The sequence below is a fragment of the Hakea prostrata genome, chromosome 2, assembly GCF_041222555.1.
Source record: "Hakea prostrata isolate BN-2017 chromosome 2, UWA_Hpros_2, whole genome shotgun sequence".
In the NCBI taxonomy this organism is placed as follows: domain Eukaryota; kingdom Viridiplantae; phylum Streptophyta; class Magnoliopsida; order Proteales; family Proteaceae; genus Hakea; species Hakea prostrata.
Genome location: NC_142601.1, coordinates 74,496,007 through 74,516,133, shown reverse-complemented (window position 1 = coordinate 74,516,133; position 20,127 = coordinate 74,496,007). Strand labels below are relative to the sequence as shown.

The window sequence follows — 20,127 nt, the reverse complement described above, 5'->3', positions numbered from 1 at the left end:
ACTCCCAAAACTTATGTAGCAAGACTCCCACATTAGAAATAGAAAATATAATAAAAAAAATAGCATAATACTGTTCACATGAACAGTAAAATTCTCAAATTTACGTATACTTCAACACTCCCCCTCAAACTGGAGTGTACACAAAGAAAACTTCAGCTTGCACAATAAGAATAAACTTGAAAAGTAGCACCAATCTTGAATCGTGTAGCAATGGCAGATGTCGATAAACACTGAGAAAACTTCACCCAGGAGATAATCAACACCAACTTAAAAAAAAACTTTAATTCTTCATTGCAATAGAACCATCCAATATTGAGAACAATCGACAATGTTGAAGACGAACAAAGTCCATAAGTATAGCAGGATTAAAGACACTATCCATATAGTGCTAGTAGTAGGGAGAAATATCCACACTAAATCTTCAAAATTGTAACTCCAAAGTCCATATAAATGCTTCACAAGAATGCAAGTAGTAGGTAGGCAAAAAACATTATCCACGTAATGCCGGTAGCAGGGAGAAATATCCACACTAAATCTTCAAAATTGCAACTCCAATGTCCATATAAATGCTTCACAAGAATGCAAGTAACAGGTAAAGTATGGGTAGGTAAAAGACAATATTGATTACTGTGGACCAAGTTGGTAACGTAGTATGGGATACTACGAACCAAGTAGGTAGGTAAAAGACAGTGTGAGTTACTGTGACCAAGTAGGTAAGGTAAAGGACAGTATGGGTTATTGCGGACCAAGTAGGTAAGGTAGAAAACAGTATGGGTTACTGCGGACCAAGTAGGTAAGGTAAAAGACAGTATGGGTTACTGCGGACCAAGTAGGTAAGGTAGTATGGGTTACTACGGACCAAGTAGTTAGGTAAAGGACAATATAGGTAAAGACATGTAATGATATCGTTGTAGAATGCCATAAGTTGAGGACAAAGATCTTCACAAATAATATCCATCAGCACATCTTGAGTAGATATAGAATACGGTACCATTCTCCCCCTCACGTGTAGCATTACACGTGGACAATTAATGATGACCAGTGACAAGCATCTTAAAGTATGAACACAAAAGAAACCCAAGAAGGAAAAGTAGCAGCCATAGAGTAGTGTATTATTCACCAATAAAGTTGATCAAGCAGCAGAAAATCGTCTCACATGACAAAGTCTTGTGCACCAAGGGGGAAAAAAAAATTCTGGACCACCGCTAACCCTTAGGCAAGAGCAAATTAGATTAGGAAAAAAAATATACTGAACCAGCTTGGAATCTCAAAATTGCAGTAGTCGCTGCAGCAATCCACTCAAAAGAAGTGCAATAACAGTAGTTGCAGTAGCAAATAATATCAGATCTCGGACAATAGCAACAAACTTCTGCTAGATTTGAAACTCTAACAGATCTTGATATGAAGGAAAAGTAGTCCTCTAGGTCTTTGTAGAAGTTTTAGATAAAAAGAAGGCTAAACTTGATTCTGAAATAAACAACGGAAGCAGTAGTAAAGCAAGAAGGTAGTAGTAGAATTTTTCAGAAGAGAGAAATTCAATGAAACAAGGGTACTAGTTTACGACTTGCAACTAAACTTATAGCACAAACAATGGAAGACACTACTTAGGTCTTGCAATCCGAATTATGGGCATATCTTTGCAAGAATCAAGAGGAATCCCAAGACATCAGTATAGTGCAGATTGAACTTTAGATTTGCACACAAAAAAGGGTAGTAGCAGCCTCAGTTGAATCAAATAGGTAGACATATCCCCAGAAAGCTTAGGGCCTTTTTGTAGTATTAATACATAGATACTTGGTGCTTCAAAAGTTAAAGGAGGACAGCCATGCACAATTACTGCAGCGAAGGTTGGGCTGCCCTAGATATGAAAAAGGAAGAAAAAAACTGGGCAGCCAAGAGAGAGAAAACGGTCCCTAAGTTGATTAAACTTGCTCTGATGCCATGTTAGAGAACAAGCATTAAATAATCAAAACAGCAGCTGAACTTGAACAAAGAAAAGAGAGAAGAAGAAGAAGAGAAGAGAGATGAAGAACTAGTAGAAGAGGCTCGTGATTCTTGCTTAAGAGTCTAGAATCACAGAGCACTTTTATTTATAGCTTCTAATGAATCTAATACAACTTGAGAGACAAGTAATTGTCCTCTAGAAAAAGGAAACAAAATATTACAGCTTTAATAACTTCCTAACTCCTAAAATAGAAAGTTCTGAAAATAGAAACTACCACCAAAATAGAAACTATGCTTTCTAAAAACTCCCAAAACTTATGTAGCAAGACTCCCACATTAGAAATAGAAAATATAATAAAAACAATAGCATAATACTGTTCATGTGAACAGTAAAACTCCCAAATTTACGTATACTTCAACAAAGTAAGAAGGGTAGTTTTGTCTGTTAGGAGATTTATTATCTTAGTCCCACATTAAGTATTCTTTTACTCTCTCTTTCATTCTATTATTATAAATAAAGGCCTGCAGTGTCACACACACTGACCTAGGGCTCCACCATCCCAGAGATTTATTATTTTAGTCCCACATTGAGTATTCTTTTACTCTCTCTTTCATTCTATTATTATAACTAAAGGCCTGTAGTGTCACACACACACTGACCTATGGCACCACCATCCCATCGGAAGTCATGACAGCTATCAACAATCACCATCATAGGCCTCAAAGAGACCAGAACAACCTCCGCTACCACCATTCACCTTTGCAATTCCCAACAGATCTTAATCCTCCATATTCTTCATCCCCTAACCTTGCAAAATATCCCAGATAGAAACACCAATAATTGTTTTTACCTCCAGCGATAGGTCCTAGAAGAGCTGTTGTAATTTTTTGACTTTTATAGGACCATCGATTTCCTCTCCTGAAAATCACCTGCGATCATTCTTAGGAGTGTCTTGTGGCCTCTGCAACTCTCTTAGGATGATTGGAATCCCTCATTAAACCCAATTCTTATTCAATTGTCCTCTTTTCCCTTTTTTTCCTTTGTTGTAATGACTAGAAGAACTTGAATCATATAATAGTCCATCTAGTTTCTATCGCCTTGCCTATTTAGACCTTGTGGATGTTCCTAGAGCCATCAATGTCGCTTGTTTCTAGGTTCATTGCAAATAGCCTTCCATGATCAGATCCCCCCCCTTCTTAAGATTTTTTTAACTAGTAAAAATTATTTGCTTCATCCTTAAGTAATCCCTTGTTTCTGCGATGGTTGATCCCCCTACACCTAATTCTTTTGGTATGTCTAAGGATATTCCCATTTCCTTTATTCCTTGGGAGTGAGTTTTCTCTGCTTCAGATGACTACTGTGAAACTTAATGGGATCAATTATCTTTGATGGTCATGTTCTGTTTCTATGCTGTTGGTGTTTGTGGTCTTACTGGCCATCTAGATGAGACTTTTGCCAAACCTTTTGCCCTTGGTCTGCAATATATAAAGTGGTATACAGATGAATGTTTGGTTATGGGATTTCTTTTTAAAAGCGGCGTATTCCCTTTGGCTATATAATCGTGCAGTTTCTGGAAATTTAAAACCCGATTTCCTCCATAAATTCTCCGATCCAAATGGCATTCTATTAAACCAAGCATATTGAGAGCTAAGTTTTTCTTCTTGATGTTGCCATTCTTTGGAAAGTTGCTTAAGACACATATTCCATAGTAGGTAATGATGCACAATATTTTGAAATCAGAGGGAAGGTTCATCCAGCTGCAACAGAAGGAACTCACTCTATAACAGTATTACAACACACTCAGAGGGTACTATTAGACGATAGACTTTTATGGAAAATTTACCCCAACCAATGCTGTGGACGCTATTGCATATCAGAAGTGGGAAGACAAGCTTTGAGTTTATCATTTTCTGGTAGGCTTAAACATAAAGTATGATCAGATTTGGGCTCACTTTCTTTCCCGGGAGCCTTTTCCCTCTCTAGAGCAAGCCTAGATCCATAAATGGATAGCTGAAATCCGCCTCCGAATTCGCATTCATATTCGTTTAAGGGTATTCGTATCCGAAATTTTTTTTACCGGAAAATATTCGTATCTATCCGCTAAGCAACCGGATTCGGATTCGGATAATTGCTTATCGGATTGGATAATATCCGGATAAAAATTTATCCGGATGGAGTAAAGTATTTAACATTTTTTTCTTTAAAAATAAATGATAATCAGATTCGGATACCGATAATCGGATTTGGATAGCGGTATTCGGTAATCGGAAATTAGAAATGTATAATAAAAAATATAAAAAAGTGACAATTATCAATCAATAATCGGATAGTTTATCGGATTGGACTATTATCGGATATCTGATAAAGTTTCGGATTCGAATTCGGATGCCTTCTCTAAATTTTTTCCGGATTCGGATTTGGATTCGGATAGCGGATTTGCTAATTGGATTCGGATTCGGATACTGGTGTATCCGCGCCGAATAAGATCCGTTTTACAGTCTAAGCAAGCCTATACTGTGAAATCCAGCCCTAACCTTAGCTTGGACACCCAGTCTGCTTTGGATGAAGAAGTGACTTGAATGGTGTTTGACCTTGAAGGTGGACCTTCAGTTCAGTGTGGATAGCTTTAAAAGGTCCTAGGAAGTTAGGTCAGACCTTTCCTTAAGTTGGTTGAAGGCCTAAGAGTCGGATTTGACCATGGAGATCCAAAATTCAGCAAGTTGACAAAGGGAGACCCTTTGGTCGATCCCATCGACCAAGCAGCATCGACCAAAGCAACTCCGAAAACAGAATTTGTTATTTTTGGAAGTTTTGGATTTTGGATCCTCTATATATTGCAACCTCGTTCTAAACCTAATTGTTTGGCCTCTAAACTACTGGAGAACGTGGGAAGAACCCTAAAGCCTCCTCCTCAAGCCAAGGAAGATCCCCAAACATTCGACCAAGTTTCTACTTTGATTTCTCTCATTCAAGGTTAGTAATCTATCTCCTATTGTTGTAATCTCTTCTCTCTACTGTTGTTTCTTATTGTTTTGATTATAAAGAAGCTATTACACTATTGTAATGACCCAACTCTGATCTCCTTTGTCTTAGAGTGAATCCCCATCCACTCTATGCTTTCCTTGAAGCCATATGGTGATTCTCGTTGATTTTGATTTAGTTTTGATAGCATGATCTATTCTTACTGTAGTTTTCTATTCTAATCAGTGTTAGACTTATTTCTCATTATTTTTCTATGAGTGATCTACTGTCTTCTACCTTTTTGAATGAATCCCCATTCATTTTATCCTTTCTGTTCCATGGTTTTAGTATAATAGGGGTTTTGTTAGAATTCTATTCTATTGATCTTATTAGATGTTTAAACCTTCATAGATAATCTTAGTATGTTGTTGTGGGACTCCCCTTCGAATTTCGGAGTAATTGGACTTCAAACGAAGAAGTTATGACCAATTTAGTGTATTTTGTCCGTACTGTATCTGCTTGGTTGATGCTTTGGTCAATCCCATCAACCGAGGACCATCGACCAAAGGGTTGCTGATAGCAGATTCCCCCTTGTTTTGTCTCTGGTTTCGACTCGATATTTTGGAATTACTTCTTATGGCCTATACATGTTTTCTTAAGCTTGTTTAGGTGATTTTGGAATTGTTCTCTGATCTCTTACTTGAAGATTATAATTTTGGAATACGAGGTGAGTATTCCACTCACAGTTTGCATATTTACGTACCTTGTTATGATATGATTTGAATGCATGAGTTAGCTACTGTTGTTTTACTTTCTTAGCATTATATTACTTCTGTAATTGCAGTAGCATGTTCATATTGAGATTTATATATTAGAATTGAGGGTTTAATGTTGTGAATATGATTTGGACTATGATGTGAATGTGATATGTATGGAACTATGATATGATGTGAATGCCTAGGTTGTAGTTGTGGAATGAGGGAATGCCCTTTTAACATTTCTGTCTTTGGACACCAGTGGAAGTGGTATGAGACACTTTCCTATGGTGCCCTTTGTCACTTTCCTTGACTACTAGTTGACATACCTAGATTGGTCTAAAAGTGTTTGGCTAGGAAACCTTTGTCATATTTGACCCCATTGGAAGGGGAATTAAGACCGAGTGACCCGTGGCAGCAATGGGGATTTATAGGCGCTCAAGACCGGTAACCAACCCGTGAGAGGACATGAATCACATTGGGGGCCATTCATTAGTAGGGTTGCAGTAGTAGACTTGAGCTCATGGGCGCTTAAGATTGGTAGCCAACCCATGAGAGGACATGAGAGTTTCCCGTTTACTATTTGTGGATGACCAATAGGGTTAAGAGTCTACGTAGCCGGGAAGGAGACGGTGATTCTAGAGGGAAAGGTACCGGAAAGGATCGCAAGAAGCGAGGAATGGATGTATCTAACACTAAGTAGATATGACTCAGTAGATGACTTGCATTGGGCTAAGATTAACCCTGTACACGCACCAATACTCAGGCTAAATGGTGATGTGAGAGAGTGGTGACCTAAACCCCAGCCAAGGGATGTCCGGGAAGGTTTTAGGACCCAATTACCAAACGGAGAACCAAAGATGCTGGGAAGGTTGAGGGAGAATGATTTGAGACCCACCCAGAGGAGTATGGTGCTATGACTTAAAGTGTGTTTGCCAATAGAGACCAGCATACATATATAGAGTTAGAAGCATACTTGCATTTATTGTTTTATATCATTGCATTTATGTTTGCCTTGGAATGTGTGTGAAGATGTTTATGGTGATTGGATACTTGCTAAGTTCTTGTTGAGCTTACCCTTTGGGGGATTTGTTTTTAGATGACTTTGCAGGTTCGGAAGAGAACCGGTGCTACGGTATGGAGGACCCTTCCTCATATGGTGCAGCTCTGAAAGTCTTTGGAGAAGGTTATGACCAGTGGGGTAGCCAGCTCACAGGTTTGGACTGCTCTGATGGTTCCTATTGAAGGCAGATGGCATTGTCTTGTCCGCCTAGGGGATCGTGAGCTAGATGCTGACCTGAAGCTACAAGAGCACAACCCTAAGGTAAAGAAGACGAAGATCGAAGAAGAAGAAGAGCCGATGGAAGATGTTGATTAGTTGACTTCCTTTTCTTCTAGACTTTTACTTTTATTTGTAATAGCTTAGACCTTGTTTTAGATTTCGATCTACCTTCCGTATTGTTGTGGGGTATATTTCCGCTATACTCTACAGTTTCTTTTGATTGGTATCTTGTTATTTCCGCACTCTGATATTCTTTTGTGATCCTTCTGAGATCCTTTCTTGATTTTTATTATAAAATTACTTGAATACAATGATTTGTTCTTGCTTTTGATTATATTATTGTGCTAAGTGGATATGATTGTTCCTAAACTTGATTTTTGGGGTTGTGGATCACACACTTGGGTATTCTGGATAGGGTACCGGCTAGGTGGATGTGACATATACAATGAATGATATAGAAGATAGTTGGCAGATAGCTATAGTGCATACACAGACTCCTGAGAGGTCAGCTTTAGTTGCTGAAATTGGCAATAACAAGGCTGGTTCTGGTGATTCTTGGCCACCAGTGAAGTGTGAATATTCTGGGAAGGAATGCCATACAAAGGAGAAGCGTTGGAAGTTGTATGGACGTCCAACAAATTCCCGTAAAGGAGGTAAAAGTGGTAATAGGGGCAGCAATCAAGCATCTACCAATTAGGCTATGTCAAACATCGAGAGTACTCCGACATCTCTTTCCTCAGACGAGATCCAAAATCTCTTTCGTCAGTTGATGACCAAGCTTAATGTATCCTTTCAAGACTGACTACTAGTGCAAGTGTAGCCTTTGCCGTTACTTCCACTACTAACTCTCAGCATTTCTTAGGTATTTTTGGTTGTCACAGTGTAACTTTTTTAACTCTCTTGGATAATTGACTTTGGGGTATTGAACTGCATGACATACTCATCTATATTCCTTTTGGTCAGGATGTTAGAATAGGTGATGGACTCATCAATCTTTGGAAAGGGTTCAATTATCTGTTCCCCTAGACTTACCCTTTCCTCTGTTTTGCACGTACCAAAATTTTTAGCTAACCTTTTGTCTATTAGTAGCCTTACCCGTGATATAAGCTGTAAAATAATATTCTTTCCCACTTATTGTGTTTTTCAAGATTTGGAAATGAGGCGTATGATTGGCAGTGGTTGACAGAAGCGGGGGCTTTACTTATTGGACAGATCCCCATAAGTTTTTTCTACGGCCTTTATGTCATCCTCTCCTACACCTCGTCTTTATTACAATAGCATAATCGTCTTGGCCACATTCCTTTATTAGTTTTGTTTAGATTATTTCTAGACTTAGTTAAAAGATGTAAGTTGAATGACTTTCGTTGTGATGCTTGCATTTTGGCCAAGCAAACTAGAAATGTTTATCAAATTTTTGGTAATCGTAGTAAAGTTCCTTTTCTATTATTGTTGCTTGTATCTCAAGATATTACGTAAATATACGTATCGCAATCAAGTAATAAATGATAAGTAAAGTATCGATCCCACGGAGAATTATATCATTAACTTTCAATATAAAAGTAAAATTGATTTAAATGAAATTAACAAGGTTAATTGGTGATTGACTAACTAAATAACCAAATGACAGGTAAAGAAAACTAAGGAATTAAAATGTAGATTAAGCAATGGAAGAAACTTAGTGAGTGACAAGTGTGTTGGGAATCAAGTTTCCCTTCCCCTGAATTTTATAATGCAAATACTAAAGCAATACTACAACCCCCAAGATAATTCAAGAACTTGGAATGAATGGCAATATGGAATTTTCCAATACACATAAGCTAGCATCCTAAATCAACATCTGCATATTCCTATGAAGAATTGAATTAAGAATGCAATTTAAACCCAATCCAATCAATGGTAATGTGAGGTAATTGGGTATTCCTACCCAACCTACTAATTAACACAACCTAATTAAAGATGATGCTAACTCACACAATTCAACAAACACCTAGACTTCATTAATTTTCCAATTAATGAAATCATAACATTCATTCAAGAAAAATCATTCAAGAACTGAAATTAGTCAATATAACATGCTGAATTCATTAACAATAAAGTGGATTGCAATAAAACTAAAGAACACATGATTAGTTACATATCAAAATCCAGGTTTAGGTACTACTATCATCCCAACACAGCTAAGATTTAGCCCATAACAGAATTCAAATGCATAAAACCAAGTATAGTTGATATGAGACTAGAAAGTAAGAAGATAGAGTTATAAAAACAAGAATAAACTAAGGCTTCAATGCTTCCACATGAGCTCCAGCTTTCTTCTCCATCAAATCAGCAACTCCAGCAGCTCCTTGCTTCCACAAGAGCTCCAGCATTCGTTCTCTACCTCCTTCCTCTCAGCCGAGTCTCCCTTCCCCCTTGGTCGAATCTCTCTCCTTCTTCTCCTTGCCTCTTTTCTCTTTCTTCCATAAATGTCTTCAATCATTAGGTTAGATTCTGGCCATAGGATTAGAACTTTCCTCCTGAGATCAAGGGCTGAAAACCATCATGTATTTACAAGAATTTAGTCCACTTAAGTTAGCCCTTTTTGGTCAATTCCATTTGAATTGGATCTGAGAATATTCTGCTCCGTTGTTGTAGCAATGCAGCAACAACTCTACAACAAAGTTAGAGGACATGTTCTTCTATTATGAATCTTCACCTACATGTTCAAGAGAAAGAGAAACAGTCAAATTCATCCATAAAAAGAAGGAAAATTCATGCAATGGTGACAAAAATGAACTAAACAAAATGCAACATGTTAAGACTAAATAAGACAGCACCTAATGAATACTATCACTAAAACAAAGACAAAATACTCCTAAATCAAGCCATCTCAAGTATAAAAGTTATAAATCTTAACTCTATTTCATAGAGTTATCAATTATTCATTCTGATGTATGGGTTCTTCTTAGATTGTGTTTATTTTTGGTCATCGTTGGTTTGTTTTTTTTATTGATTGTTGCATTAGTACATTGATATATCTTCTTCACATAAAAAGTGATGTGTTTTCCTGCTTTTAGAATTTTCATAATATGATTAAGGCCTAGTTTGGGTTTATTGTGAAAATTCTTCAGACCAATAATGGCTTTGAATACTTGGGTGGGCCTTTTTCCTTTTATCTTGTTGCTCATAGGATTATCTATGAAACTAGTTGTGTGGATACTCCTCCTTAAAATGGGGTGGATGAGCGCAAAGATATACATCTCCTTGAGCTGGCATGGTCCCTGATGTTCCCATGCATTTGCCTCCCCGATTTTGGGGTGATGCAATTCAAACCACCACTTATCTGATTAACAGGATGCCTTCTTGATTCTTAGATCAACGTTGTCCTCTTGAGGTTCTTTTAGGGACAACCAACTTTACAGTTCCTCTAGAGGTGTTTGGGTGGGTTGCTTTTGTTCGCAATCATCATAGTCGTGGTAACCTAGATCCTTGTGGGTTACGGTATATATTTTGGATTATCCTCCTACACAAAAGGGGTATAAATATTATCATCTTAGATCTCGTAGGTTTCTTGTATCTATAGATTTTTTTTTTTGGATGAATAAATAATTTAATTAACAAAAGAGGAACAAACAAAGACGGTCTTTAAGAGGAAGACTGGAAAGAAGAGTTAAGGCCCTAGGAGACAACATTAGCCTGTTCCTTGGGGTATCATCAATCAAGGGGTGGGGAGAAGCTACAAGTCTAGAAGAAACATATAAATAGATGGCATTCCAAATCATATCTTTAAAGCGGGATTTGGAAGTCCATCTTCGAAGATTACGCTCCCACCATAGATGATGGATAGCGGCGTAGAACATGGTGTTTTTCAAGAACAAGTTCCTTTTTTCCCCCTACTCTTTTTCAAGGGGAGAGTGTTAGTAAAGAAGCTTTGGTGTTTCTTGAGATTCATCCTGAGGTTCTTACTATTAAGTCTCCTTTGCAGATTCTCCTTTGGAGGATGGAGTGACCAGACAAGAACAACTAGTGGATGATGTGCAGGAGGAGACTAAACTTCTGAAGACTTACCAAAGGAAGCAGAAATTACCCCCTTCCAAACCACGCTAGTTGGAAGCACTGGCTCCTAAACCTGAAGAAGCCATTCCCTTGGTGAATCTGGCTCCGGTGTTTTTTGAGATTCCTCTTGAGGTTCCTACTGTTGAGTTTGGCAGATTCTACTTTGGAAGATGGAGCGGCCGGACAGGAACAATAGATGGATAATGTATAGGGGGAGACTAAACCTTTGAAGACCTACTAAAGGAAGCAGGAATTATTCCCTTCTGAACTATGCCAATTGAAAGCACCAACTCCTAGTCCTAAAGAAGTCGTTCATGTTGGTGAGTTTGTCTTTGACCTAGATCTACGTATTGTTTTTAGAAAATTACGTTTTTGCACTAAAACCCTATTTTTAATCATGTTTCATATCAGTCCCTATGCCTAGAATTTCAAAGCTTTATTTCCTATTTGTCTTCCACTTTTATCATTGACTCATGGTAGGAGATGGTGTCTCACTCAAATTGGAAGAAGGCTATGGATGAGGAAGTGTAAGCCCTGGAAAAAAACAAAATGTGGGAATTGGCGTCTTTGTGCAACTGGGTGTTTGTAATAAAGCATAAAGAAAATGGATCCATTGAGATATATAAGGCAAGAGTGGTAGCCAAAGGCTTCACTCAGACTTATGGCCTCGACTATTAGGAGACATTTGCTCCTGTTGCCAATATGAATACAGTTTGGGCTGTTCTTTTATGTGTTGTGAATCAAGGGTAGAATCTTCAACAATTGGATGTTAAGAATGCTTTTTTGAATGAAGAGCTTCTGGAAGAAGTATATATGGATGTGCCCCCAAGTTATTATAATCCCGGAACTCATGGGAAAGTGTGCAAATTAAGGAGAGCCTTGTATGGACTAAAGCAGTCCCCTAGGGCTTGGTTTGGAAGATTTCATAAGGTTATGGTCTCCTATGGCTACAAGTATAGTAATATAGACCCATACCTTATTTGTTAAACGGGGTGGTTCTCATATTATAGTACTTCTGGTGGAAGTGGATGATATAGTTATCAAAGGAAGTAGTGATGAAGAAATTACAACCTTGAAGACCTTATTGGGGACAGAGTTTGAGATACAAGACATGGGCAAGCTTAGATACTTTCTTGGGCTAGAACTAGCATACTTAGCTAATGGTGTTTCTCTATCTCAGAGAAAGTACACTTTGAACATACTAGAAGAGGTTGGGATGTTAGGGTGTAGACTTGCCAGACCCCAGTGGAGCCCTATCAACACTCGAAGGTAAAGGAAGGAGAATCGGTTGATAATACCAGTTGTCAAAAGCTTATTGGGAAGTTGATTTATCTGTCACACACTAGGCCATATATTACTTTTGTAGTCAATCTTGTTGGTCACATGCATGATCCTTACTCTTCACATCTTGATGCAATGTGTTGCATCTTGAGATACTTAAAGGCATCTCCTGGAAAAGGCATTTTAATTTCTTTTCATGGGCATCTTATAGTTGAAGTATATACAGATGCAGATTGGGCATGAACTGCATGATGTTTAGATGATAGGAGATGTACGTCTTTTTATTGTGCTTATGTGGTGTCACATCCCCCCCGGCTGGTATCGGATCCACCTAAATACCTGTGAGAGTGATCCACAATCACAAGATCAAGTGTACATAATCAATGAGCAAAGAATATTATAAAGGAATCTTAAGGAATCTCAAACTGGACGTAAAGTCAAAATGAAACTGATTACATCTTCTGTTTGTTTTTAATTAAATAATAAACAATAAAATCAAAAGTCTCGGTGTCTCTAAAGGTAACGCTCTTCCTAAGCGAAGGGCTGAGTGTCGTATAAACATTCCAAACATGCACACAAGTCACTGTGTAGATCGATATCCTTGTAATCTGATAACTTGTTAGAATCTATAGGTGTCTCATACTCCTATATCGTTGAGTCATCGTAACCTGCAACACAATCTGAAACAATATATCCATAAGGGGTGAGTTCCACAGAACTCAACGAGATCATTAACATATGTCCACATCAAGGAAATTTTTTTGGCCGAAACATGAAGTTCGACCTGAAAAAGGCCGCAATTTCCAAGTTTCGACCGAAATTTTGGTCGGATTTTTTGAATTTTTTTTTCTTTTGAAAATTTGAACTTCAATTTCAGGCTTCATATGTGTTGGAGTCTATTAGGAGTCCAACTCTATTAGAGTTTGTATTCATGTAGTTTTCTATTTTATTGTTACCCAAGTAAGGGTATTTATGTAATAGTATAATTTCCACTTTATTTTGAGACATTGATAACATCAAGCCATTCTACCACAATCGGCTTTTTCAACATGCCATTAGAGTCTAAGTTTGATTAGGAAAAAGGAAAAAAAAAAAAAAAAAAACGAAGACCTACATCCTTCTTCCTGATTTTTTTCAAACCCATCGCAAACCATCGCAATTCTCTGATTTTGTTTCAATCCCATCGCAGTTCTTCATACCAATCACAATTTTCTGATTCTTTCCACAAAACCCATCGCAAACCCTGCACTATCGTTCTGCAATTCCGCCCGAAATCTGCTGCTGCACTATCGTTCTTCAGTTCCGGCTGAAATCGGCTGCTGCTACTGCCGCTGCTTCCTGCGCCATCGAGAGAAAAAAATAGGAAGAGAAAGCAGAAGAAAAGCCGCTGCTACCGCTGCTGCTACCGCTGCTGCTACCGCTGCTGCTACCACCGCTGCTTCCTGTGCCTTAACTCTTAACACAGTGAGTAAGTTTAACTCTGGTTTTTCTCTCAATTTCTGGTGTTTAAGTCTCCCTCAATTGCGAAGTCCTTGCGATCGCAATTCTGTAGAGTTCCATAGCCTTGGGGCCTTTTCTATGGATCAAACTTTACCATAGACCAGAAAAACATAATAACGATGATTTAGGGGTTTAGTTTGTACATTTGAATTCTTTCAAGGACCTACTAGTAAATTAACATAATTTTATGGACGTATGCATAATTTCATATTTTAAGGGACCTATTTGCAAATTTTCATAATTCTAGGGGCTTATGTGTAATTTTGCATATTTTAGGGACCTTATTTTCATTTCGTAGTTTTTAGGGACTTATTTGTAATTTCCCAGTTTTTAGGGGCTTATTTGTAATTTCCCGTAGTTGAAAAAAAGAGGGAAAGAAAAGAAAGAAAAGAAAAGAAATGAAGAAGAAGAGAAAGAAAGGAAAGAAGAAAGAGAAGAAGGAGAAAAAATGGTATTCTTTATAAGCATTTTTTGAATTCCTATTTTTTGGGTGGTTTGGCTATTGCATTCTGCGACATTTCAGTTATTTTGAAGGGGTGAAGACTGAAGAACTGCAGACAATTTTTTCAAAATGGCAACCATCGATGGTACTACTCCTCCCACTAGATCCGAACATAACCCCACTCTTCATCATCTTTCAGTAAGATTTGATGGCACAAATTATTTGATCTAGTCTCGATTTGCTTACCTGACTATTGCCGGAAGAAGATTAGTTGGACACATTACGGGCACTACTATCAAACTTACTACCACGGTGTTTCACAAGGATAAATGAATATCAAATGATTCTCTTATTATGTCATTTTTTTTGAATTCCATGCATTCAAATATTGCCCGGGGATACCTATTACTTGATACTGCAGCCCAAATCTGGAATGCTACTACTGAAACATATGAACAGTTGGGGAATGATGCACAGGTTTATGAGCTACGAAAGAAGCTTCATGAGACTCCCCAAAAGGAATTGACTGTGGCCCAATATTATGCCGAGTTGCGATCTCTCTGGCAAGAGTTGGATCATTATGGGGATTATCACCCCACTAATCCAGATGATGTGACTACTTATAGGAAGCACGTTGATAAGATTTGGGTATATGACTTCTTGGCAAGTTTGAATGTAGAGTATGATTAGATCATAGTGCAAGTATTAAGTCGTTCTCTCTTTCCTACACTTGAACAGTGTTATGCCCTTGTTCAGTGCGAGGAAAGCCGTCGGTTAGCTATGCTTCATGCTCCTATTGTGGAGAAATCAGCCTTACAGTCTGTTAGCATTAAATCTGCTTCGGCTAAGGAGAATGTCAAGTGTGAGCACTATCACAAACCATATCATACTAAGGCCAATTGTTGGAAGCTCCATGGGAAGCCTGTTGATTTGAGCAAAAAAGAGCACAAAGAAGGGGCAAACCAAAAGCTAATATTTCTGAGACAGTTTCCACAACATCCTCTGCAGACATTAGTTTTTCACAAGAGTTAGCTACTCTACGACGTATACTGCAGTCTTTTACTGCCGGTATAGCCTCTACTAGTGCTTCCACCACTACCCATACCAACTCCTATCTTGCTACTTAAGGTAAAACTTTTGTAGGCTACCATGTTTATTCAGTTTCTACTCTATGGATCATTGATACAGGAGCCACAGATCATATGACTGGTTCCTCTTTTTTTCACATTATGCTTCGACTTCGGAAAAGAGAAAGTTCGAATTGCTGATGGCTCCTATTCTTCCATTGCTGGAAAAGGGACCATTCAACATTCTCCATCACTTTCTTTGTCTAAAGTTTTACACGTTCCCTCTTTCTCTACTAACTTGCTCTCTATCAGTAGTCTTACACATGACTTGAATTGTAAAGTGACTTTTTTCCCATCTTACTGTGTCTTCTAGGATTTGGTAACGGAGAAGGAGATTGGACGTGGGAAACTAGACAGTGGACTTTATCTGTTGGAGCCAATTGGAGGATCTACTTTTTCTCTGATTGCATCTCCTAATCAGGTCCATTCGGTAATATTAGACCTTCAGCAGTGGCACTGTAGGCTAGGTCACCCTTCTCTAGGAACTCTTAAGAAAGTATCCCCCGATTTAGTTTATTCTTGTAAAAATGATGAATTTTTTTGTGAAGCCTGCATTTTTGTGAAGTAGACTCGTTCTACTTATTTACCTTCTCTTCACAATAAAAAATCTATTCCTTTTGAACTAATTCATACTAATGTGTGGGGCTCTTGTCGACGTTTGTCTATTACTAGCCATAGGTAATTTGTTTATTGAGTGTCACACTCGTTCTACTTGGATTTATCTTTTAAAACAAAAAAATGAGGTTTTTCGATGTTTTCGTGATTTTGATAATATGATTAAAACTCAGTTCAATGCCACTATAAAGTTCCTTCATAGCAACAATGGCACAGGGTATATTGATGGTGAATTTCAGAGATATCTCTCTGACTTTGGCATAATACACCAGACCAGTTATGTTGATACAGCTGCCCAAAATGGGGTTGCTGAACGAAAGAATCGGCATCTTTTAGAGATAGTCTGTTCACTTATGATTGCTATGAATGTCCCTAACCAATACTGGAGTGATGCTATACTCATTGCCTTTTACCTTATGAATAGGATGCCCAATAGGATACTTGATTTTAAGTGTTCTAATGAGCTTCTATAGGGAACCACTTCTTTTGTCATTCCCCTAAAGGTTTTTGGGTGTGTATGTTATGCTAGAATCATAGTCCATCAAAGTAAGTTGGCTCCCCGCGGCCTACGCTGCATATTTCTCGGTTATTTTGCTACTTAGAAAGGGTATAAATGTTATCATCCTCTTTCTAGGAAAACCATTGTCTCCATAGATGTAATTTTTAATGAGTCTTGCGCTTGCTATACACCTCTCTAGGGGGAGAGACCTAGAGGAGAGGTGCTTTTTCCAACTTTAGACCTCTCTATCACACCACCACAACACAACTTAGGAGTTCAAGAAGTGTTTCTTGACTAGGGGGAAACTTCAACCAATTTACCTGAGGACTCTAATTCTCCCCCTCTGTTTTTTGAACCATGTGAAGAATCTGGTCAGGGGGAAACCACACTCCTGTGAGACACTATTGAGGTCTTTTAAAATATGATTGACCAGAATAAGGAGGTGCAGACTTATTAAAGGAAGAATTACAACCGGCTAAAGAAGGTGGAGAAAGTTTACATGTTACCACTTCAGTCTTTTGCTCTAGAATCTGATTCTGCTGTTCCCCTTGAGGCATCTTCTTCTGATCTTCCTATTGTTGTCAGAAAATGAGTCAAATCCTATACTCAGCATCCCATAGCTAAATACGTTTCTTATGACTCTTTGTCTAACTCTTACCGTGCTTTTATATCCTCTCTATCTGTTCCTAAAAGTTGGCAGGAAGCCTATGCTAATAAGAAATGGAAGGCAACTATGGTAGAGGAAATGCACGCAATGAAGAAAAATGATACTTGGGAGTTGGCTACACTTCCTCCAGGAAAAAAACCCGTGTGCTGCAAATGGGTGTTTGTGGTTAAACAAAATATGGATGGATCGGTCAATAGGTTGAAGGCTAAACTAGTTGCAAAGGGGTTTACTCAGACCTATGTGATTGATTATCAGGAGACTTTTGCCCCTGTTGCAAAACTGAACACTGTCAGAGTTCTGTTGTCTATAGTTGTGAACAAAGATTAGAACTTACACCAACTAGACGTAAAGAATGCCTTCTTACATGGGGAGTTAGAGGAAGAAGTCTATATGGAAATCCCACATGGTTTCTCTGATGACAACACTGCATGGAAAGTATGTTAGTTGAAGAGGTCAATTTAAGGGTTAAAACAATCTTCTAGATGCTGGTTTGGACGCCTCCTAAAGGCAATGACTTCTATTGGGTACAAGCAAAGCAATGCTGATCATACACTATTTGTCAAGAAGTCAGGTACTAACATCACACTTCTCATTGTTTATGTAGACGATATTGTCATCACAGGGAATGATGGTGAAGAAATTCAAAGTTTAAAGGACTTTCTTGGCTGAGAGTTAGAGATTAAAGATCTAGGGAAGTTACAGTACTTCTTAGGGATTGAGGTGCCTCGATCAAAGAAGGGTATATTCCTATCCCAAAGAAAGTATGTTCTAGATTTATTATCAAAAGTGGGAATGTTGGGGTGTAAAGCAGTTGATACCCTTTTTGAAGCTGGAGCTAAACTTAAGGAAAAAGAGGGAGAACCAGTGGGCAAAGGAAGATACCAAAGGCTGGTAGGGAAGCTTATTTACTTGTCCCACACTAGACCAAGCATCACTTATGCTGTGGGGTTAGTAAGCCAATTCATACATGATCCATATTTAGCTCATATGAAGGTTGTTACCAAAATTTTGCAATATTTGAAGGGAACTCTTGGAAAAGGAATACTTTTGTCATCCAGTGATAATCTAAGAATAGAAACATTTGGGGTGGATCTCCTGAGAGGAAGTCAATTCAGGTTACTGTACCTTTGTTGGAGGTAATCTAGTTATTTGGAGAAGTAAAAAACAGAATGTGATAGCTTTATCCAGTATTGAAGCTGAATATAGAACAATGGTTTGTAGAGTTTGTGAGTTACTATGGTTGAAAGGCTTGCTAGAAGATATTGGAGTCTAAGTTCCAAACCCTATGATGTTATATTGTGACAACAAGGCTGTCATTAATATTGCCAATAATCCTATACAACATGATCGAACTAAGCACATTGAAATTGACAGGTTTCTTGTCAAAGGAAAGCTGGAACAAGGGCTCATCTGCATGCCTTTTGTGAGGTCTAGAGACCAAGTGGCAGATATTTTCACTAAGGGTTTAAAAGAAGGAGATTTCTTTCCTATTGTAGGCAAGTTGGGCATGACTAACATCTATGCCTCAACTTAAGAGGGAGTATTGGAGTCTACTAGGAGTCCACTTGAGGGGGAGTGTTGGAGTCTACTAGGAGTCCAACTTTATTAGAGTTTGTATTCATGTAATTTTCTATTTTATTGTTACCCAATTAAGGGTATTTATGTAATAGTGTTATTTTCATTTTATTATAAATAAAGGGCTTGAGATCACATTGATAACATCAACTCATTCTACCACAATCGGATTTTTCAACAATATGGACTCAAAATGATTTGGATTCTTGCATACTACCTATTTCAAACATAATAAACATTATGGAACTACTATTTTACCAAAAAAACATTGAAAAGGTAACATTCAAGTATATAGTATATATGAGAAGAAGTGAGAACGTTACCAATTACAAGTCAACTTTATTCCATGTCTCCATCTTCCTTTTGCACCCCATACAAATGACAATACAAGTCCAATGATGTTTGCCCTATATAGTTGTCGACGTAGTCGGCAACTGCAGCTTTGTACGTGGCCTCATCCACATGCCTAAGATTTCCTGATGGTGGAAGTTGTGAATCTCCAGATAAGGAACTTGCTTAATGCATATGGAAAGGTTGATGGTGGCTGTGGTATAGAGTGTAAGATCTGTTCACAAATTAAGGAACACCCTGGTTGTCAGCATAAGGTCCATACTAACAATAAGGTTCAAGTGGGTGACTCCGATAGGTGACAATGGGAGGGACACCATAAGCTCCATAACCATAAGGCTCCAGTGGTGGCTGACCCCGAGTCTGATAGCCAGGAGGGACACCATGAGGTCCATAACCATAAGCTCCATAAGTCGACCCCACAGTCTCTCACCATGACCATTAGTATGAGAACTGGCGCGTGTTAAGGAAATACTTAGCTCAATGCATAAGTCATATACTTCAATGCATTACTTAAGGTCTAGATACCTTTCCTCATGCATCTCACACTCTTGGTCCAATATCCTTCCAAGATTAGGAATGTCAATTCCTCACTAGATGGCTACCTGTTGTTGGATATGCATCTGTAACCCTATTAGTCATCTACATGTAATAGGGCGTGGGAATTATGAATCGAAGAAGGGGCAAATCTGAATATGGTGCAGAAAAACCCAAATCGATATGAATGGAAGATGTCTCTGCAACTTCTTTTTCAAGGGAAGAAGAGATATGAAGTCACTTGACTGAAAGGAAAGGGAACTACCACAACATTATGCCCTAAAATAGAACTACACTATGCCCTTCCAAATGACTATAGTCTACTACATGAGCCAAAAAGAGTGTAGTAGACTCCATTTGCCTGTCGCTCTCGTGTCCCCTCATATAGTCTCACAAGTCTTGGGCGCCTATGAGCCCTACACCTACCATATGCAACCCTACCAATGAATAGCCCCGACGGTACGACTGTGTCCCCTCACGGAGTCTCACCGGTCTTGGGTGCCTTCCAATCCAATATTGCTGCCATGGGTCACTTGGCTTTAATCTCCATGCTGATAG

General features: G+C 38.4%; 1 pseudogene across 1 annotated transcript in view; it reads left to right on the top strand.

The window, feature by feature from the left end:
- The window catches only part of LOC149026475 (WAT1-related protein At5g40240-like), a 38,388-nt pseudogene that overhangs the window by 1,454 nt on the left and 16,807 nt on the right, over positions 1-20,127 (top strand). The window lies entirely within an intron of this gene.